Here is a 22,959-nt window from a genome sequence, read left to right as displayed (position 1 = left end):
ACCAAAGAGGCATACTAGCAAGCATTTAACCATTTCCTGCCTCACCCAAAAGAAGAAATTTTAGTGTGATGGGAAATAGTGTGAAGGTTAATTGAATTCATTCTGGTTGTATTTGGAATTGTGAATAGGAGAAATGTGTCATTCTTCATTTAATGTTTAAGATAGGTTAGAATTTATTAAAGTTTGGTGTAAGTAAGCAGAAGATTAGAAAGTAAAAAAAATCTCAAGTAAGCAACTTAGAGCTGAGAGTTTTGAATTTAGGTTTAATTAGATCAATATATTTGATGCCAGACAATGTATTTAAAGTAAAAAAAAATAAGTTTAGGTTTTTCTTTTTCTTTGCAGAGTGGGAGGGCCAGAAGGAGGTGCCCTTGGGAATCCTGGCACAAATAAGAGGAGGGCAGAGACACCCAGTGGCATTTCTGCCAAAAATGTTAGATCCAGTAACAAAAGGATAGGTATTTGTTAGATGCAACATTAATCTAATGTAATTGTTACACGATTTGAAATTTGTAATTTATTACGTATAGATTGGGGTTTTAAAAGGATGTTATAGAAATTTGATAATTTGAAACTTGTATTTGGTTATGAAAAAAAGAGCTGAATAGGTTAATGGCTTCTTTTAAGTTTTAAGTAAACTTAAGTTTAAATTTTTAGGTAATCCACCTAAATATTGTATTAGGAATTGCATTGTTAAATGAATTAGTTAAAAAGAGCTGTTATGATTTTTTTTGTAAGAGTTTCCTTGTTGTAGCATTCTTATTGAGAAAAGAGAACTCTTTAAAAATGTACATGTATACATATGGGTGTGATTTTCAAGCCTGTTCCATCTGAGGATGTATTATGTTAAAAGTTTATTTCTGCTGTTGAAAAGGAAATTTTAGCTAAAATTGTTTTTGCCATGAATCAAGCATTTACTCTAAAGTTATGTTTGTAAAAAGAAAGTTTATGGACAATGTGAAAAGGCTTTGGATTTAGGTCTTTTCTTGTGATTTCTGTCAATTGGTTTCAAGGGGATTGTGATAAATTGTAAACTGTGCGTAAGAGAGGAAATATTTGTTGTATTAAGAAATCCTTTGTAAAATTATTTGTATGGTTTTTTGGAAGGCCTACCTATCCAATTTGTATTTGTAAGTTACAAAAGTGGGAAGAATTTAGTTTCTCTAATAGGATATGAAAATGCAATTGATGTCATCTGAAATTTATTGTTCGGGTTCATAGCTAAAACAATTTGTTATCACTTATGAAAATTATGTTTGCCATTTGTAATTCTAATGCTAAAACCTAAAGCTGGTACACTGTGTGTATATGTGGGAAAAGAAGCAGTCCTCAGGCTAGTAACAAGTACAGCCCCAGCAGCTGAGAAGATTGTATATAGAACTTGCTTTGGTGAGAATTTGAAAATGTATAAGAAATGATTTTCAGTGATTGGCTTTTTAGGGCAAATTTAAGATCTAAGATGGAAATAAAATCCCTGGGAACATTCTTTCTAAATCTAATGGGAATAAATAGATGTTGTATCATTGTTCCACCAAACAAGATTGGGATTTAAAGTTAACTGTAATTATATTTTATTTACAGAGGGACTCAGGGAAAGGAGTCCCTTACAAAAAAAAGGGTGGCCCCAGGTGGTCTGGGAGCTCCAGGAATGGTCTTGATGGGAGTGGCCAGTAAACTGGAGATTTGGACTAATAGAATTAAGAGTGGGAAGTAGAATAGACTTGGACATAGTGATAGAGTGGACCTGAGGAGAGCTGGTTCACGTGGAAAAAAAACCAAGGAGTTTTCAAAGTGAGGCTTTCCAGGGCCTTTAGACAAATGAGACTAAAACTCTTTTGGGGCAATGGACAAAGGTCCCAACTTGGAATGAGATCTTTACATGTTACAAAATGATGTAAAGCAATTAGTATTAAAACAATTGACTGAATTAATTACTGAGACTAAATCAGAGACATCTTCAGTTTGGGGAAAAGAATTTCAGTCTAATTTTCTTAAGAGGTAGGTAGCCTCTGTTAATATTTGGCATTGAAAGTTAAATGATTGTTTTGATTTGAATTCATTACATGAACATAAAAATTCAAGTTAGTGTTTGAACTTATCACATGTGTAGCTCATTCTTTTAGATTGAGCAGGGTTAGAAAGGGATAAAGTAGTTTGGGAAACATAAATCTATTAGAGCAATGACTTATGATTGTTATTCAATCAAGAACTAGAACATGTATAGAAAGGCATGTAAGCTACTTAAGACTTGTTTCAAAAGATGTTCCTTGGCCAATGTGAAATTAGTCATGTCTGAAACTGATTATTGGAGCTTGCTATTTTAAGATTTTTGTGGGACTATTAACTGACTGTTCTTCTGAGTCTAACTCCAGGTGTGGATAGCAAGAGAGGTGGTCTGAGCCACTGATCCATGATGCCAATAAGCCTGTGAGATGCTGGTATGAACTGCAAAAAGGTGATCTCATGGGAAGGTTGGGAGAGAGGCTGTTCAGCCTGGGCTGATGTAGGATTCTCCTGACTCAATTTCCCCACTGACACCTGGTAGACTTTAAGCCTGGCTGAATGCCAATTGACAATCTACTCCTGCCTGGAACTGACATGAAGTAAAGGAGATGTTGTTTCCCTGCAATGTCCCTACTCTTACTGGCAAATTCCTAAAATCAGAAGTTTTGTAAGTAATAATACCAGATCTATTGAATAATAGATTGTTGGTAGGGGAACATCTGAGGTTAAGTCTAAAATTAAGCCAACAGGTTTAGGACTTTAGACTGACAACAATAAGTTAGGGTCCTCTAATTCTTAGTAATAGTGTGGAGATGATTAGGTCAAGGGCTTGTGAGACTACCATGTGTAATTATTTTGTCTCATTTGGTTAATATTAAATGAAAAATGGTTTGTGGACTATATTGTAAATGCTTTAAAAGAAGCATCGCATGATAAGAGGTTGGAACTGTTTTATGATGTGATATGCACTATGTTAAAAATTATTATTTTTTGTATTTATGTAAGTACTGGAGCCTGGTATTGACTTCTTAGTGAAATCTCATCTTCCTAATGAGGGAATGAATAATGAATTACTGTGAAATGTAGAAGCTGCATTTTAATGTGAGTTTTCTTTTTTTTTTTTAAATGACAATTTGTCAAAGTTTCAATTTTGATTTTTGTAAGAGTGATAGGAATGGTAATCTAAGATGGTATTAAGTTCAGTTTTGTAGGAGAGTGGACATCTGGATTTCTACAAGAAGATAAAGAAGATGCTGAGATGCTGTGCTGAAGACTGTTTGAAGGAGCATCCAGATCAGAAAACTGCATAAGATGATACTTCTCCCCAGACTGCTGTATGAGATGCAACCTCTAAATGGACAGTTCATTAATTTACCTTTCCCTTTGAATCTCTGTATGAAGGGAAGGATTCATAAGGGAAAGAATGTGAAGAGGTATTTATTGATTGGATTTAGGTGTGGAAACAGGAATAAAATAAGAGGAGGGGAGGAATATGGGTGGGATGTGCTTGAACCTTGAACATCTATTCCCCCATCCCAATTCAGAAAATGTTTAGCATGATTGGGAAACCAGTAGACAAAGTTATGGAAGGTTATTGCATTTAAAAAAAATTTAAAGTTGTTTACTGTCATTTATAATTATTACTACTAGTTATTAAACTCCCAAGCCTCACACTTGGAAGACATACTTTGTCAGTATTAAAAGCTCCGTTTAAAGTGTGTGTGAGAACACACAAAATTTGGAAAGGGATAGCCAGTGAGGCCTGTATATAAATTCATTATATGTTTTGTTGTTTGGGGAACTATACTAGGATTATTATTGTTTGTTCTTAACAGGATTCTCCGTTCAGCAATTGTCCTAAGCCATTTACCACAGTATCTAAACAGGACTCTTCTATTAAGATTGTGTGGACTTGACAAACCTTGGGAACAATGCAACCAAAATGTAATACCCTGGGAATGTTCCTTTTAGGCATGCTGCTGCTCCTACTGCTGGGACACCAGGCCCCAGTTATCAACTCCCCTCTTGAAAATAGTTTTGTAGACCTAATTCAGACCATTGTGGATACCTTCGAGATGTCTGATTATTGGATTTGTGGGGGACTTCAGCGGTTAAGTCAATGGCCATGGGTAGCAGTACTGCTAAGTCCAGTCTGGATTTTAAGTAATAGATGGTAATACATGACAGAACAAGATTCTGGACAAGCCAAGAGAAACACCAATGGTCTTTGTCTGAATCACTTCCAGGTGAACATTGTTTAAATCAAACAGGACCCAAATTGCAGGAGACATGGTTGGGAGAAAGTAATTGTAAGTGGACATTCACACAAAGACCAGAAACCCTGGCTGGTATTGATTGTGCCCAGTATGCAAACAGATGGGATCAGAACAGTATTACCTGCTCAGATGGTAAGGTGATTCCCTGTACCCATTCATTTTTCCCATCTTCTTCATAAGAGGAGAGAACAAAAGGGGAATATCACAGGAGTTGCAGGTATAAGTTTTTCAACCCCTCTGATCCCAGAAAACCATGTGAAGGGGGTCACGACTATGACTATTTGTGGAGTTGTATATATATGAATAGTATTAAAAATAACACAGAATATAAAGAATGGGTATGGAAGTGGGAGAATGGGACACATAGGATGATGTTTGATACTTTCTGGAGTGTAATTGATAGAACTGGGGAGAATTATCAACATTGTATATGGAAGAGGAATCAACAACTATGGAAGTGTAAGTCAGAGATCATGAAAGGAGGACCCTTAGGCCGGATGATGTGAAGTACTTTCCGGCTATGGATTACAGAGTAAGACTGTTTCTAGAGGAAAAACCTGTTTTGAGAGGACGTTATTGGATATGTGGACAGACACCTTATACTCACCTTCTGCTAAACTGGAGAGGTGTTTGTTACATTGGATTGGTGAGACCTAAATTCTTTTTCTTGCCTGAATCAGGGAAACAGCATCTTGGGGTCCCTCTATATGATGATCTAGCCAAAAGGAAGAGGAACATTGACACCTCCCTCACTCAGACTGGAAATGCAAATGGGTGGGATGACACTTGGCCTCCTGAGAGGATAATTAGAGAGTATGGGCCTGCAACTTGGGCTCAAAATGGGAGTTGGGGTTATAGAACCCCTATATATCTATTAAATAGACTAATCAGACTTCAAGCAGCAGTTGAAATTATAACCAATCAAACAGCAAAGGCTTTGGACTTATTGGCTGCTCAAGCCACACAAACTAGGGAAGCAGTACTGCAACATAGATTGATCTTAGATTATTTACTTGCAGAAGAAGGGGGAGTTTCTGGGAAACTCAATTTATCTACATGTTGCTTAAAAATTGATGATAATGGAAGGATAGTGAAAGAGATCACCAAGAATATCAGGAAAGTTGCCCATGTTCCTGTACAAACTTGGAACTCCCTTTTCAATATGTCTTGCTGGTCCTGGTTTGAAGGGAGCTGGTGGAAGAGATTACTGTGGTTTGGCCTCATAGCAATTAGTGGTATCATATTACTTCCTATTTGTTTACCTTGTTAAAATAGTCTTCAGGTTAATAAATAAGAGGAGGGATTGAGTGGAATAGGTTTGGTGAAGACTTCTCAGATTGTAATTCTTCTCCCAGGGGTGAGGTAAGACCTAGAGGCTCAAGGTTGCAATATTTTTAGAATAGAATAGTTCCATATAAGGCTATAAAACTGTGTAGTGTATTAGGGTCTCAATGATTGGATAAAACTTACATAATTCCTCGATGTCTTCATTTCTAAAGGGATTGGTTAGATTTTGTGTCTAGAATGTAAGATCATATTCTCAGCCAATGAGGATAATGGTCAGTGGGGGAGGAGGGACTTGAGTTAGGGTCTATGTAAATCACTGCCTCTTCTTTGTCTTTGTCTTTCCTACTCCAGGTGAACTGGTATAGAATTGTCCCGCTTCTCGAGAATCAAATAAATAAACTTTCTGTAATCACTTTGAGAGGCCTCTGAATAATTAATTGAAGTACGGATCTGAGCCATCCCACACATCTATAAAATGGGAATAATAATAGCACCTAGCACGTAGGGCTGTGGTAAAGATCAAATGAGATCATATTTGTAAAGCACCTAGCATGGTGCCTGGCACACAGTAAGCATTATGTAAAGGTAAGCTATTATTACTCTACTGTCTTTCCATAACTTACTTGATAAACTTCTGAAGCTCAAAGAAAAAAGTGTTTTAAGATGCATCTTTGAAACTCAAGATAATTTAAGATTCTTACAATTAAGAAGATGTCCCCGCCCCCCTCCTGCTTCTCTTCTTCCTTTGGTTCCTCCTCTCTGAAACTCTTGCCAAACAATCTTGATATAAATTCACATACAATATTCATTGGGTTCATGTGTGCTTATACTTGGATAACTAAGAGTTGTTCTCCAGGAAAGGTTAGTGAATGAATCTATCTCTTTCAAATTATACTTTTTTTCAAAGATCTTTTTCTGTTTTTTTTCTTTTTTACTTTTTCTAAAAATATCTTGTCTTAAGAACTCTTCTCATCTTCCTGTGTCCATTTTAATCAGTAGTGAATCAGCCAGCTTGGCAACAAAAACAAAGGTGCCTTTGTTGTTATTTATATAACTGTTCAGGCAATGAGACTGATTACAGGAGCCACTAATATACTGAGTGGCACAAACTCACATCAAAGACTTTATAATATAGTTTTAAGCAGAGAGGAGTGAATAGAGAGGAGGAGCCTATCATTTTTCTAGGGGCTTAAGTAGGGAAAGGAGAGAGAGGAATTTGAACTGACATTTTTTTATTTCTAGCAATCCATCTTTCTCTGGGCCTCAGTTTCTTCAGTTATAAAGGAGATGATTTGTTAACTAGACTGGAACCGTCCTTTAACTTGGGAATAGCTGAAAGTGAACAGAGAAAGCCAGAGGCAGTTGTATCAGGGATTAAGCAGAAGCTGAACTGGTTTCAGAGTGAAGAAGCATTATTGCAAGCATTATTGCACCCTCCTAAGGAGGGCTTACATGCTGGGGCAAAGGTAGTTCTTATATACATAAAAAAAAGCACAAGTGGGCTGGACCATGACACAGCCATTCTCAAGAGTTCCCACAGCAGGCTCACATATGGACAATACAGGCATTCCAGGATGCTGTGGGAGCAGTTCTTTAACAGACTGTCTTAAGACTTTTTAAAAAATTATTTATTTAATTTTAGTTTTCAACATTCATTTTCACAAGATTATGAGTTCCAAATTCTCTCCCCATCTCTCCCCTTCTTCCACCCAAGACAACTTGCATTCTGATTACCTATTCCCCCAGTCTGCCTTCTCTTCTATCACACCCCTCCCTTCCCTTATCCTCATCTTCTCTCTTTTCTTGTAGGGCAAGATAGATTTCTATAGCCCATTACCTGTATTTCTTATTTCCTAGTTGTATGCAAAACATCTCTCAACATTCATTCTTAAATCTTTGAGTTCCATCTTCTGTCCCTCCCTCCCTCCCCACATATCCCCACTGTGAAGGCAAGTGATTCAATATAAGATATACACGTGTAGTTATGCAAAAGACATACACAATAGTCATGTTGTGAAAGACTAATTGTATTTCCCTCTATCTTAATCTGTTCCCCACTTATTCTCTTCTCTTCTGTCCTTCCTCAAAAGTGTTGATTTCTAATTACTCCCTTATCCCATTTGCTCTCCCTTCTCTCATCCCCCCCACAGCCCATTTATCCCCTTCTCCACTACATTCCTGTAGTGTAAGATAGATTTTCATACCAAATTGATTGTGTATGTTATTCCCTCCTTAAGCCAAATGTGATAAGAATAAGCTTCACTTTTCCCCTCGCAATTCCCCTCTTTTCCCCTCCATTGAAAAAGCTTTTTCTTGCCTCTTTTATGAGAGATAATTTGCCCCATTCCATTTCTCCCTTTTTCTTTCCAATATATTCCTCTCTTACCCCTTAATTTTATCTTTTAAGATATCATCCCTTCCTATTCAAATCACTCTGTGCCCTCTGTCTATATGTATATAATCCCTCCAACTACCCAAATACTGAGAAAAGTCTCAAGAGTTACAAATATTAACTTTCCATGTAAGAATGTAAACAGTTCGACTTTGGTAAGTCCTTTATGATTTCTCTTTCCTGTTTACCTTTTCATGCTTCTCTTGATTTTTGAGTTTCAAAGTCAAATTTTCTATTCAGCTCTGGTCTTTTCATCAAGAATGCTTGAAAGTCCTCTCTTTCACTGAATGACCATTTTTTCTCCTGAAGTATTATACTCAGTTTTGCTGGGTAGGTGATTCTTGGTTTTAATCCTAGTTCCTTTGACTTCTGGCATATCATATTCCAAGCCCTTATTTTAGAAGCTGCTAGATCTTGTGTTATCTTGATTGTATTTCCACAATACTTGAATTGTTTCTTTCTGGATGCTTGAAATATTTTCTCCTTGACCTGGAAACTCTGGAATCTGGTTACAATATTCCTAGGAGTTTTTCTTTTCGGCTCTCTTTCCAGAGGTGATAGGTGGCTTCTTTAAATATTTTACTTTCTGGCTCTAGAACATCAGGGCAATTTTCCTTGATAATTTCATGAAAGATGATGTCTACACTCTTTTTCCTCATCATGGCTTTCAGGTAGCCCCATAATTTTAAAATTGTCTCTCCTGGATCTATTTTCTAGATCAGTTGTTTTTCCAATGAGATATTTCACAGTCTTCTATTTTCTCATTGTTTTGGTTATGTTTTATAATTTCTTGGTTTCTCATAAAGTCATTAGCTTCCATCTGCTCCATTCTAATTTTTAAAGAACTATTTTCTTCAGTGAGCTTTTGAGCCTCCTTTTCCATTTGGCTAATTCTGATTTTTAAAGCATTTTTCTCCTTATTGGCTTTTTCAACCTCTTTTGCCATTTGAATTAGTCTATTTTTAAAGGTATTATTTTCTTCAGCTTTTTTTGGGGTCTCCTTTAGCAAGATATTGACTCGGTTTTCCTGATTTTCTTTCATTGCTTTCATTTCTTTTCCCAATTTTTCCTCAACCTCTCTTACTTGATTTTCAAAATCTCTTTTGAGCTCTTCCATGGCCTGAGACCACTGAAAATTTACTTTGGTGGTGTTGGATGAAGAAGCCTTGACTTTGATGTCTTCCTCATCCAAAAGGATGGAGAAAAACACCTGTTCACTAAGATGGTAACCTTCTATAGTCTTATTTTTTTTCCCTTTTTTGAGTATTTCCCCAGTCAGTTACTTGACTTTTGTGTCCTTTGTCAAGTGGAGGGTATTCTCTGGGGACCTGTAAGTTCTCAGTTCCTCCAAGGTGGCACAATCAAGAGAGAGGAGTTTACTCCTCTCCTTGCCTGCTCTCTGGTCTGGGAGCAACCACAATCTTTTCTGCCCAGGATCTGTGAGTAGGGTTTCCTCTCCACAACTGCCTCCAGTTCCACCAGCCAGTTCTCCTCCTCACCCCCAAGCCACCACTTATTGCTGAGATTCTGATCAGCTGCTTGATTTCACCAGGGTCTTTAGGCTGAGGGTTTCAAAAATGGATGCTGAAGCACCCCAGACTGGGGGAGGACCCTACTCCCTTCTCACCCTGGTGAAAGAGCTTTCTCACTGACCTTTGAAGCTGTGTCTGGCATTTCTGGGTGGAAGAATCTGGGAACCACAGCTGGTGTCCTGGATTCCACATTACAGCCTGCTCCACTCCTGTCCCTACCGTGTGGCACAGCCAAGGCTGGGCTGTGCTCCACTCTGAGCCCAGTGCAATAGACCTTTCTTTTTGGCCTTCCAGGCTGCCTTGGGCTGGAAATCTCTTTCACTCTATTGTTTTGTGGCTTCTGCTGCTGTAGAATTTTAGAGTCATTTTCACAGGTATTTTATGGGCTTTGGGGGGAGAACAACAGCAGGTACATCCTTCTACAGTGCCATCTTGGCTCTGCCCCCTCAACTCTTAAATCTTAAGGGTCATTGAGCCTTGTGATTATACAGTGGGGTACAGAATCAGAGTAAGCGGTGGAAACAGAGGTGGAAACAAAAGTGAAGTACCTGGTTTGGTTCACTTGACTGTTGCAAGAAAGAGGGACTGTGACCATGTCAGGAGATTTTGGTGGATGCCTTTGGTCTACAGTATGTTGGCTCTCAGGTCCCTGGGAAATAGGGGGAGCTCTAACAGATCTAAAGTTATTGATTAATATGAAAATTATAAATCTCTTCATGAACACCTGGTGCTGGTCAAAGCAATACACTTTGCCAGAGAATGAGATCATCCAGAACACAAAGGATTGTTGTTATGCCAAACTCTAGGAAACAGGGTATCTCCAAATACTTTGACAGTTCCATTCAAACTCTAAGACTCTACAGGCCTGCAAAAGCGTTGGAATTCAATTAAGGATGGAAAGAGCATTAAAACACTACAGTCTTAATGATATGTCAGAGATTTAGGTTAAGTGGTAAGTATACTTGGGAAAGAGAAACAATATGTGGGCCTTATGTCACATATGCCAAGACTATAAGAAGTGATTTGAGGGGATGGGCAAGATTTGGAATATATTATAAATAGGCATCAGAAACTCCCTCCCATTTTTGTTATGTTGTGTTAGGAAGTGGACAGGTGCTCATACTTCTGTCCTGTAACCTGTTTTCCAATTGATAAAATCTATGGTGACCTCACTACTCAGTAAAAAACATCCATGGTGTTTTTACCCAAGAATTTGGCTAATTTCCCCCATGAAAGCTCTAAGCAGAGGAGAGATACTGCAAGTGCATGTCTCTTTGGTAGGAACTGATTGTTATCCTTTTACGTATTCTTATGTTCAGAGATAATGGCTGAGAGGAGGTCTCCTATATTACAAATAGAAAGAGGAACTTGAAATCTTTATTCCTACTCTTTGTGGAATTATTCTAACCACTGAATTACTTGACTATTTCTGTTGTGTCATGTTCATTGGCTGTGCTGATCTCTTATTTGTGTCTGTTATTACATGGATGTTTATATTATAACTCATCATAAATATCCATAATACAGGTAATATTAGAACTGATAACAATGTCTGAAGATCATTGGGATCACCTAGACAGGTACAAAGTCCAGCATCTGGAAGAGAAGTTAATTGTTGTTGATGAAAATGATTGGGTGATTGATACTGAGAGCAAATTGAACTGCCATCTGAATAAAAACATTGAAAAAGGTAACATTGGAAAAGTCTATGTTGTCAATACTGAAAGAGCCTCCTTAGTCTTTCCTGAGTCTGTCAGAGATACCCTGGAATATGGATTGAGGTATTGAAAAGGAGATACCTTCCTTGTCTTATGTTCTCTCTGTTCATTTGGAAATGACTTGTGAAGATGTGAATATTCTTTTAAAATTGTTATTAATATATTTTGGTTTTTCCCATGTGTGCCTCCCTAATTGACTCAAAGAACTATACTTAATAACACAAAATAAAACAATAAACTGAGAAGAAAAGAGCTCAGAGAAAAAGAAATGACATACCACTCCAGTCTGGCAGAATATGTAATATTCCACACCTTTATTCCCCCATCTCTGTAAAGAAGAAAAGAAGCTCCATTTTCTCCTGCCTTCTTTTGGTCCACGTTTGATCACAATAATTCTACAATTTATTGTTTTTTTCCATTTACACTGTTGAGGTAATTGTGTATATTGTATTTCTAGCTCTACTTATTTCACTTTGTTTTTCTAATTCTTTCCACGATTCTCTGTAGTATTTATTCAGTCTTTATTGATTATGGTGTGGTTATACTTCATTATCTTTGTTGACCTCTCAAATGCTTATCTCATAAAGACCAACACTATCTAATTGAGAGCTTGGAAATTTAAAAGTAGCCTTAAGAGTTTGGATGGAACATGGGGCCAAGGTTTCCTAGTGCATCCTAGGTCATCTCCAGTCATCCAGAGGAGTATCAGGTCACTGGATTCAGATGGCTCCAGAGGAGAAGTGAGGCTGGTGACCTTGCACAGCCCTCTCTCCCTCAAAACAAAGTCAAGTGTCATTCACGTCATCATTTCTCTGATAACATGGTCTTCCTGGACAACGAAGAAAGAACACAACACAAAGGGGGAAAAGACAAGGAAATGGAAGCTGGAAACAGTGGAGAAATGGTTTATTGTCCTCCTCCTTATAGAATCATGGATGTGTACATTTGTCCTGTGATCTATGAGCAACTCTGATGAACGTAAGGGGTTTTCAGGAAGGAGAAGCAAAAGGAAGAGTAGAAGGAAAAGAGAAACAGAGAGAGAAAAAGAGACAGAAAGACATGGTGGGGGGAAAAGATTCTGGAAGATGTAAATCTTATTGTCAGAATCTTAAATTATCTTCACTTTCAAATATGAATCTTAAAGCATTTTTTTCTTTGAGCTTCAGTTCATCAAGTAAGTTTTGGAAAGGCAGTAGAATAATAATAGCTAACCTTTTAATAGCACTTCCTGGGTTTCAGGCACCATGCTAGGTGCTTTACAAATAATATCGCATTTGATCTTCACCACAACCCTGGGAGGTAGGTGCTATTATTATCCCCATTTTACAGATGAGCAAACTCAGAGAAATGAAGGTTAAGTGATTTTCTCAAGGTCAATTAGTTAGTAAAATATCTGAGACCAGATTTGAAGTCTGGTCTTCCTAATTCAAGGTCCAGTGTTCTATCCAAGCCCCACCTACCTGCCTTGGGACAGTAGAATAATAGCATTAACTTGGGAATCAAAGAACTCATGTTCAAATCTTGTCACTGACTCCTACTACCTATGTGATTTGGATAAGTCATTAACCATCTCTATGCTTCAATTTCCTCATTTGTAAAATAAATGAGAGGTCTGGACTATATGACCACTGAGATACCTTCCAGTTCTCAGTCTGTGCTCCTCTAATAGTGAGTTGGAGATCCTGAAAGGTTCTATCTGCTCCCCATACTTTTCCTTCTGTACTGTGATAGATTTTCTATTCTGCTGTTTCCGCTAAGGGCAGCAAGGTAGTGGGGTTGGTTTGCTGAGAGAGGTGGGGACTCTTCACAAAAAAAGTGTGGTGGATGGCCTGCGTCCCCACATGGCTCGGTGATGTGGTGAAGAAGAAAGACACAGGAGACAGGAAAAGATAGACCAATTCTATTTATTGATCTGAGGGTCAAAGTATTTATAGACAGAAACTGCAAGTCTATGTGACATTCTGCTTGTCTCTTGTCCTAGTGATGTGGTCAGTCTTATTGTCTTAAAGACTGTGAGTCTAGAGGGCATCTATTTTACATATCCCTTGTTTTCTGTAATTCTCTTGCTTGTCTCACAGAGACAGCAATATCTGGGGGGCATGGAGAACCATTCTGGATGATAAAGAGTACAGTCTCAAAGAACAGTTTCCCAAAGGTCTTTCCTGATCTTGTCAACTGCACTCCACCCTGGCCCTCAACAATTCCCCCTTTCTTTAGTTGTAACCTGGAGATAAGATACTTGGATTTGAAAATCTTACCCACAAGAGAGAAGGCACCTATGAATAGGTGGCCATACAGAGAAACAAAGAGATAGAGGTAATATAGATATGAGCCAATGGAATGGGGATGTAAAGGGATTTGTATTAGCAACATAATCCCAAATTGGTTGCAGCTTCCTTGGGGTCAAGATTTCCCTTGGAGGCCTGGTCTATAAATTATGTATAGTGACATTATAATGGACAGGAGTAACACAAATAGAAATGAACCGATAATCACATCTTATGAACAATCTTGTTTCAAAAACATCAACTTTATAAAAACAGATAATGGTCAAGCTTAAATTAGTCAAGCCTTTCCTAAGGCTTCCTAAGGGAAACAATAGTTTCCCTTAAAGCATCCATTAAATTGTATGTACGGATAAACCAATTGGCACAGAGGAAGCCAATGCTGCCACAAAGCTCATAATGCCTAAAATAATGCAACTTAAACATCTTTTCTGTCTTAGTTTCAACATTAACTGATTAAAAGTTTGATCAGATACAGACAGATACCAGCCTTTACTTTTGATAGGCATTAAAGCAAACCTAGGACACGTAATTACAGATATAATGCTAGTGTTAGCTGTATGAAAACCAATGTATTCAGTGATAGTACAATTAAAAGTATGCTATTTCCCAATCATAAAAGCAAAACTTCTGTCTATATCAGTTTCCCAAAAACCTTAGACCCACATGCTACCATAATTACCTCCTCTATCTTCCCTCCCCAATGTCACCACCCGTAACCCAAGGCTGATTATGTACAAAAAGTCCATCTATCTTCCTCTCAATCAGTTCCTTCTGCTGCAGTGGTCAGCTGGAGGGTGCCCAGAAGCAGAATGAGTGTCTTCATTGTCATTCCAATGATCATGGCTTCTTTTTCCTCAATCCATATCTTCTCCAATGTATGGCAGAGGTCAGATGTTTCTTTCTGGTTTCCAGATCATTTCTTCACCATTTCCTGTGGAAGTACAAGCATAACCTCACCCCCATGTTAACACAGGGCCTTGTGTTGTTCCATTTCACCTTCACTTTTTTCCAATCAGTGAGGTGTGTTTTGCCTTTTTGAAACTGTTTTTGAGCAGGCGTAAGCCTCTCTCTGTCTGGTGTTGGGTATACAACACCATGTCAACTCTTCTCCTTATTCTTTTGCCTTCTCCTCCCCCTTTCTTTTGTTTTTGGAGGAGAGTTTTTATGAAATGATTGGGACATTCTACAATAGCCTGACCAGTAGGATTGTATGGGATGCCAGTTCTATGCTGTATTCTGTATGACAGACAGAACTTAGTAAAGGCTTGACTAATTTAAGCTTGACCATTATCTGTTTTTATAATTTGTGGAATACCTAGAGTTGCAAAACACCTAAACAGATGATCGATAACAAATTTTGTTGATTCCCCAGTAAGTGGGTCGCAAGTCACATGAAGGTATTTATTTCTTCCAAATTCTGGGACATGTGTGACATCCATTTGCCATATTTTAAGAAGATTGCATCCTCTAAGGTTGATGGATGTATTTGATGGAGCTGGCAAAAACAGAATGCAATGTGGACAAGACTTTATACTACAACGCTTCTTGCTTGCTCTCTAGTAATATGAAATTGCCTTCAAAGCATGGAAGCTGACTGATGAAACAACTTTGAAAATGATAGCAAATGGTTTTAACTGAAACTTCTTTAATAGGCCAAGGTGAAAATACCTGGTTTTCTAAATGACAATTACAAAAACCAAAACATCGTAAGACAAGGTTAGCAGGACTGATGAAATTTAAAATAATATAACTGGTTTTACACAATTTTCCCAACATCTTTTAATTCCAACAAAATTCAGATTAGAAATTGGTTTCTCTAACACTGTTTCTGGATTGCAGGGGTTGCTCAGTTTTTACAATACAAGACTATAACATTTTAGATGCAGAACAGTAACACAAATAGTGAACCTTAGGTGTCATTAATTACATTTCTAAACCATCACAAATAAATATTAATAGAAGACTGGGCTTACTAAATGTAGGGGTTACTTGGCTTGTGATCTCATTCTGCTGTGACTCAACCCCTATGATCGGGAAGGGTAAATTAAATTCTACTATTCTTTAGCATTCTCTTCCCTTGATTTAATCTGGGATGATAAGTTACAATTCACTGTAGTCCTAGCTGAATGATGAGTTGGGACTGCAGGGCAAAAAAAAATCTTAATGGTTCTAACCTTTACTCAAGTAAATTTTATTTCTGTGTCCACTCCTTAAGAACTTCTTTGAAAGAGAAGGCTTTTGAATCTATCAGCTGAAGTGAGGGAGACTTCTGGACAACTATCCAGTGGCACCGAGTCCCCTCCATTCTACTGGAGAGTTCAAAAGCTTTATTTCTGCTAAGGTGTCTTTTTCATATCTATGCATTTTTCCAATTTGCCTTAGTGCCAAATAATATAACAAATCCTCATCTGTTTTAAACATCCAATTAGGAGTGACATGTTTCACTGAGAATATGACCAGAATAACTTCTTTTTGGTTATTTTCCATTATACAAAAACTTCTCTTTCAGGTGAGGCATGAGATAATTAAAATGCTAGTCAGCCTGCCTCTCTGATGAGGGAAAAAGCTTCCCTGATTTCTTCTTGTCTTTCTCTCCACCTTCCCAAGCTGGCCAGGGGTTAGAAGGTTGAAAGAGAGAGAATTTTACCAACAACTTTCCAAAACTTTTATGCTTTCCTTAAAACTGCTCATGCATTATTTCCTTGTATACCTTATCTGAAGTTGCCTTTAGCAATATAAGATTAGTTTCTCTCTTTCTCCCATACTCCTCCCTGATGCTGCAGTCATCAGAGAGAAGGGACAAGGGGGAAGGAAAGAGAAAACATGGGAAAGAGATTAACACACAAACACACTCACACAGAACACAGAGGCAGAATACATATACAGACAATAAAAAAGAATTCAAAAAACTGAGAAAAGATTGTCAGAAATCCTCTGCACAAGTTAGACCTATGGCTTGATTTCTTTTACTTTGTTCCAGACATACTTTGTGAAATTCAAATTTCCATATGAAGTAATCTAGTTTTTTCCTTTCTGGAGGAGTATAGAATGGTGGCTCTGTGGAAGCTGAGGGTTCCGGGGGTGCTGAGGCTTCCTCTGACAAGGAGTTCACCTCTTCTCCCCCTTCCTCCTTCTCCACAACCACCTGTACTTGAGTGTTTCTGCTCTTAAAAAGTATCTGACCCATTGTTAACCTTACTTTTGCTATTTACCTGTCAGTTTTGACTTCTTATGAACAGAATCTGCCTTTTGATTCTGTTAACATGGTAAATTTTCCCCATAAGCCTGTAAGTGCTGAGATTGTACTGTGCCTGTGTGAACCTTGGACAAAGTGAAATGCCCCTGCTGGGGTTCTTGGAGGCTTCCCCTTACCTTAGTTGTCTTGTCACAACTCGGAATTCCTTTCCTAGGGGGCCACTCTCACCGAAAGACAAATCCCTTTCCTGGATCAGGTCCCTGTTGAGGCGCCATTTGTAGCGGATGGCCTACGTCCCCACATGGCTAGGTGATGTGGTGAAGAAGAAAGACACAGGAGACAGGAAAAGATAGACCAATTCCATTTATTGATCTGAGGGTCAAGATATTTATAGACAGAAACTGCAAGCCTATGTGACATTCTGCTCTTCTCCTGTCCTAGTGATGTGGTCAGTCTTATTGTCTTAAAGACTGTGAGTCTAGAGGGCATCTATTTTACATATCCCTTGTTTTCTGTAATTCTCTTGTTTGTCTCATGGAGACAGCAACATCTGGGGGGCATGGAGAGCCATTCTGGATGATAAAGAGTACAGTCTCAAAGAACAGTTTCCCAGAAGGTCTTTCCTGATCTTGTCAACCACACTCCACCCTGCCCCTCAACAAAAAAAGAACATTAAAATCATGTCTGTGAGCTCTTTATTTCAGTGCTGTTTATATTTCCAGGGTTACTGTATCATGGTTTCTCTGTAGTCTTATTTTCTACAGAAAACAAACCGTTGCTACAACAGACAGCAGAGACGAAATATACTTTTCCAGGTGAGTACATTTGTTTACCATGCTAATAGAAATGTAACTTCAGATGCATCTCTTTTCTTCCCCCAAGAGGAATTTGTTGGGCAGATTATTAATATCTGACTAGGCAGATTAACGCAATGGGGTGTACCTCAAGAGCCAATGGATAGCTTTGGTCATATACTGAGTGGTATGGGACTACTTCATTAGAGTAGTTATTGTCCCTGTGATGAAGGCTTGGGGAAAGGAATGACTGTGGATTGTTGGCAATTTTACCTCCCAGGTGATTACATGCAATATTGAAAAAAATCTATATCTCATGTTCCATGTGGGTTCTACTGGGAAGAAACTGACAGCATGATTCTGGTGCTGTTTAGGGGTGATCATTTGGGGTCTTGCAGATGACAGCAGCATCCCTCCTCAAGTCTCCCATAATTCCCGTTCTTCTTCCCTCCCAGTTGAGAACCTTGTCTCATTTCACTGAAGAAAAAACTAAGACAATTCACTGAGAGCAACATCTTTCCCACTCCTCTTCATCTCAAATTACCCAGATAACTTTTGCTACTATCACTGCCTCTACCCTGACCTCCAAGAAAGAGCTGACTCTTCTTTCTATGGGAAACCCTTCTGCCCACACAAATGATCCCATTTCATCTCATCTTCTCCAGTAGATTGCTACCTCTATCATCTAAATCTCTCCCTTAACCTTCAGTCTTTCCCTGTCCGCTGCATTTTCATTGTCTCATGACTGGAATTCTCATCCTCCTCATCTGTACCTCCAGGCTTTCCCAATTTCCCTTAAGTCTTAAATCCCACCTTCCACCAGCAGACTTTTCTGACTCCTCTTAATGCTATCTCCTTTACTCTGTTGATTATCTCTAATATATCCTGTATACATCTTTACAGATAATTGTTTACATGTTGTTTCCCCCAAAAGACCATGAGTCAGGACCGTCTTTTACTTTGTGTCTTCAGTACTCAACACAGTGCTTTGAATGGAGAAGATCTAATAAATGATTACTAACCGACTGACTGATATCCTCAGGTAGAAAATGAGTCAGTGTCATAAAGTATGAAAAAACAGAGGAGTGTTAGTCTATTTAATGGGACAGGGCTAGGAAGAGGTTAAGACCTTCTAACTGTGAAGAAGCAACCCTGTAATTCAAGAAAAATCAATTAAGCACTAATGTTCAGGGTGTTGTGCTACATGCTGAGGACAGAAACACAAATTTGAAAAAAATAATTCCTGCTCTTCAAATGACTTACATTATGTAACCCGGATACAATGTGTACACAGAGAACTATATGCCAGCCGGTGCCAGTCTACCTCTTCCCAGGCTGGTGTCTCAATGATTCAAACTATGCTGTTCTGCTCTTTGGGTGGGTGGTCACTATGATGGGGAGCATTTTATACCCATTATGAAATAGGCAAAATTCAATCTTCTTACTATTGGGATGATATATTATAGCTGGGGGCAGCTCAAATGTACAGTAGATAGAGCACCAGTGCAGGAGTCAGGAAGACCTGAGTTCAAATCTCACCTCAGACACTTGATACTCACTAGCTGTGTGACCTTGGGAAAGTCACTTAACCCCAATTGCCTCATCCTGGGTCATCTCCAGTCATCCTGATGAATATCTGGTCACTGGATTCGGATAGCTCTGGAGGAGAAGTGAGTCTGGTGACCTGCACAGCCCTGCCTCACTCAAAACAATGTCAAATGCAAGTCATGTCATTATTTCTCTGATGGCATGGTCTTCTTCAGCAACAAAGGACAAACACACACAGATATTATAGCTGACCTCCTGGGCACAAATGAGGAAAAAAAAATCAGATTCACCATACAAGGAGCCTGCTTTTCTTTTGTTGATGTCCAAGAACTTATCTTATTAGAGATGTTCTATGTTCCATTTTAGGGTGTTTTTCTGACAGCTGTTCCAGTCATCCATTATATGAACCACTAGAAAAGGAAGAAAATAATGCAATTGGAATGAAAAGGGCTGCTAAGCGACATTTACATGCTGAACTAGGAATTCCCCTGGAGCAGGTAACCACTTTTATTGTCTGTGATAGGAAAACTAGATACTATAAGTACTAATGATATACTCTAACAGGTGCATTTTAAACCTGATCTTTGAATGATTAATATATCAAGGAAGCATACCACACTAGTAGAAGGAATCATAGATAATTTCTGGCTTTTTTGGGGGTCTGATTATCAAATTGGTATAATTATTCAGGATTCTTGGTTCATCTAATAGGTGTGGTGGGAATGAAGATAGAAACTTGGAGCCAGAATAAAGGTTCTACATTTTTATGCAGCCATCTCTTTTCCAAACTTCTTTCTGCAATACTATCTTGTTAAAAAGACTATATTTTTCCCTGGAGTCAGGAGGACCTAATTTAAAAATCTGACTTTAGAATAACAGTGTGACGCTGGGCAAGTCGCCTAAGCCTGATTGACACCCCCCCTAAAAAAATACTATACTTTTATCCTAATCTCTTGACAAAAGAAACCAGATCCTAAATTAATATTGAAATAATTTGGTCAATTAACCAGTGTACTAACCTAAATATTCTTCTAAAAGCCCAGTTTACAATTCTAGTTTTGGTGAGATAGCTTTGTGAATGAACTGTTAATTAGGGAAACCATGGGATTGGTGCTGGAAGGTTCCTAGAAAAACAAAATAAACTGTTGGAGGGAGTATTCCATTCAGTTTTGCTTAGAAAAGTGAAAGTACTTCTATTATAGAAATAAACAATATTCTCTGAATTTTCTATGACTATACTTTGTGGATCACAAATTTCCCTTGATGATATTACCTTGGTGAGAAAAGGTCACTACAAGTTGCATGCAAATGAGGTCCTGGGAGAACAGGAAATTTTACCTCCTCTTTGTAAGGAAAGATGTCACTCTGAATCCAGATCCCAAAGAAATAAAGGACTGTATATATGTGACAAAGGAAGAACTAGAAAATCTTCTGCAACAAGAAACCAAGGACAAACCCAAGTTTACTGGATGGTTCCACATAATTGCCAGTTGTGTTCTGTTTAAAATATGGGATAACTTAAATGACCTGGACCTGTTTGTTGAACCTGACAAAACACACAGTCTAGAAACACTGGATTAAAGGTTAGGGTCAGTGATTATATGTCAAGCGAAAATGATTTTTGACTTTGAAAAAATGATATCAAACACTGACAACTTTTAAGGATGCTCATTTATCAGAAGCCGTAGTGCTGATAATTAATTGTTCATATTTGATTTTCAGTTGTTCTCTCCGTTTGTGTTACATTTGTTATTTTTTCCTCATTGTACCTTTTCTAGTTTCCTAATTTTGAAGGAACAGATGCCTTGGTTTTCCCCAATCTTCTTCTGGCATATAATGCTGTTTGTTATCATCAGCATTCTTCTTTAGAGTAGCTAATGGTTTTGTAACAGCAGTAAAAATTGTATTTCCATTGGAATTCCATTTCACAATATTTGTCAAAGGGATCAATAACCACTATTCATGCCTTTTCAATTAAACACCAATTATCAAATGCTAGTCATATGCAAGTTCCTACATTCAGCTTTAAGAAAAAGTATAACTCATACTGTAAGGGGGTCTACACTCTGTTATGCTACACTATTTTATACCGTATACTATACTATACTACATATATATATGTATATATGTATATATATATACACACACACTACATCATACTATAATGTATATGTTATACTATACTGGAAGGGGTTTCAAAGAAAAATAAAAAGGAAACAACTGAACACACTACAGACCACCTGACTGGGATGATGTGACTGAAACAGAAATGTTAAATGAGATCTTGGAAGTTGAGTATAAATTAAAGATCATTTTAGGAAATTAACTTTGACTTCTTACAACAGAGACAGGTTTAAACAAATTAGATGGGAATATTAAATTGTTAATTTATAAAGTATTACTTTTAAATGATTCTATTTCTAGACAAATCTGCACAAACATCACAAACTATGTAGTATTTAATATGAATAAAAACATCAATAAAATTATCAGCACAGGACTATATTCGATTTTTTGGAAAGTTTTAACATTTGTGACCATGAGAAGCTTCATCGTGCAGACTCAGACCAATTTCATGTTCTTTTCATTTGAAGGGCTCAGGAAGTCGGGGTGAGGGACATGGGGGGCTGGCTGCTGAAAAATCACCGTGGTGAGGGACTGTGGGCACATAGACCATGTGGTTCCAGTCCATGGAGTCATAACTTGAGCCAAAAGGAAGGCATCATACCACACTGTAAACTGTTTGTCCTTTGTTCTTGAAGAGCATCTTTTTGGTTTTAAGTGAGGGAGGGCTGTGCAAAGTGACCAACCTCATTTCCAGCTGGGGCGCCATCTGGGCCCAGGGGCAAGATATGGATCAGGATGATTGGAGATGGCCTAGAATGCAGCAGGAGACCTTGGCCTTTTTTTAAAAAATTAATTTGTTTTCAGTTTTCAACAATCACTTCCATAAGTTTTAAATTTTTTCTCCTTCCATCCCCCTCCCTGCCTAAGACAGCATGCAGTCTTATATGGGTTCTATGCACACATTCTTATTAAACACATTTTCACATTAATGTTACATAGGTGAATTAAAATGAATGGGAGAAACCACGAGAGAAATCAAAACAAAACAAAGTATTAACACAAGAGAAAATAGTCTGCTTCATTCTGTGTCCCAATTCCATAGTTCTTTCTCTAGATGTGCATGGCATTTTGCATTAAGGCTACTTTGGGGATCTTTTAAGACCTTGGCCTTTTTAAGCAAAGGTCTTTAACAGGTCTGTTTGACTGCAGCAATGGCCATTCAGTGATTAAGGCTAGGTAAGAAATGAGGTACAGAATGGCCTCTTTTACCTAGTTAAAAAAAAATCAGCCCAGCAGGGGAAGACTCTCAGGGTTTCTGAACAAAATAGAAACAGTTAATATTAAGAAATTAGTGCCTGACAAAAATTTTCCAAACAATCATAGCTACCTGAAAGTGGGACAGGGTAACCCAGCACATAGTAACTTCACTAGAAGTCTTAAAGGAAATGCTAGAAGCTCACTTGTTTGCTAGATTGTACAAGGGATTCGTTTTCAGATAGAGATGGACTAAAACTTTCCGACTTGGAAATTCTACGATTGAGTAGCTATTAGGTCACCTATTTTCAGTATAGCTCGGACAACCCTATTCATAGTTAGCACCAAACTGCATAAAATAATATCTTAGGGCGGAGCCAAGATGGCGGAGTGAAAGCAATGACTCACCTAAGCTCCTGGAAAAACTCCTTTGGATATCTCTGGGGGGAGAGTCTGACCAGACTTTGGAGGTGTAGAATCCAGTGGGAGACGGACTTTGACAGATTCGGAGCCCAGGCTGGACTGGAAGGTCCACGGGAGGGATCTGTTCCGCGGGGGTAAGACCCCGGCGCACAGCGTAGCGCGGTCGGCGCGGCAGGGCGG

The 22,959-nt window shown here is 38.2% G+C and overlaps 1 long non-coding RNA gene and 1 pseudogene across 1 annotated transcript; one reads left to right on the top strand and one right to left on the bottom strand.

Moving 5' to 3' along the window:
* The first annotated feature begins 6,383 nt into the window (after positions 1-6,383).
* LOC140532919 (isopentenyl-diphosphate Delta-isomerase 1-like) lies at positions 6,384-20,616 on the top strand (annotated as a pseudogene).
* Positions 13,096-20,436, bottom strand: LOC140532920 (uncharacterized). The gene is made up of 3 exons (XR_011976739.1): positions 20,309-20,436; positions 16,870-19,445; positions 13,096-14,428 (listed from the first exon to the last, which is right to left on the bottom strand). It is a non-coding gene; the product is annotated as an uncharacterized lncRNA (long non-coding RNA).
* Positions 20,617-22,959: the final 2,343 nt, after the last annotated feature.

This window comes from Notamacropus eugenii, chromosome 3, assembly GCF_028372415.1.
Source record: "Notamacropus eugenii isolate mMacEug1 chromosome 3, mMacEug1.pri_v2, whole genome shotgun sequence".
Taxonomy (NCBI): domain Eukaryota; kingdom Metazoa; phylum Chordata; class Mammalia; order Diprotodontia; family Macropodidae; genus Notamacropus; species Notamacropus eugenii.
Note: the sequence above shows the minus strand (reverse complement) of the source record. Positions and strands in the feature narration are given on the sequence as shown.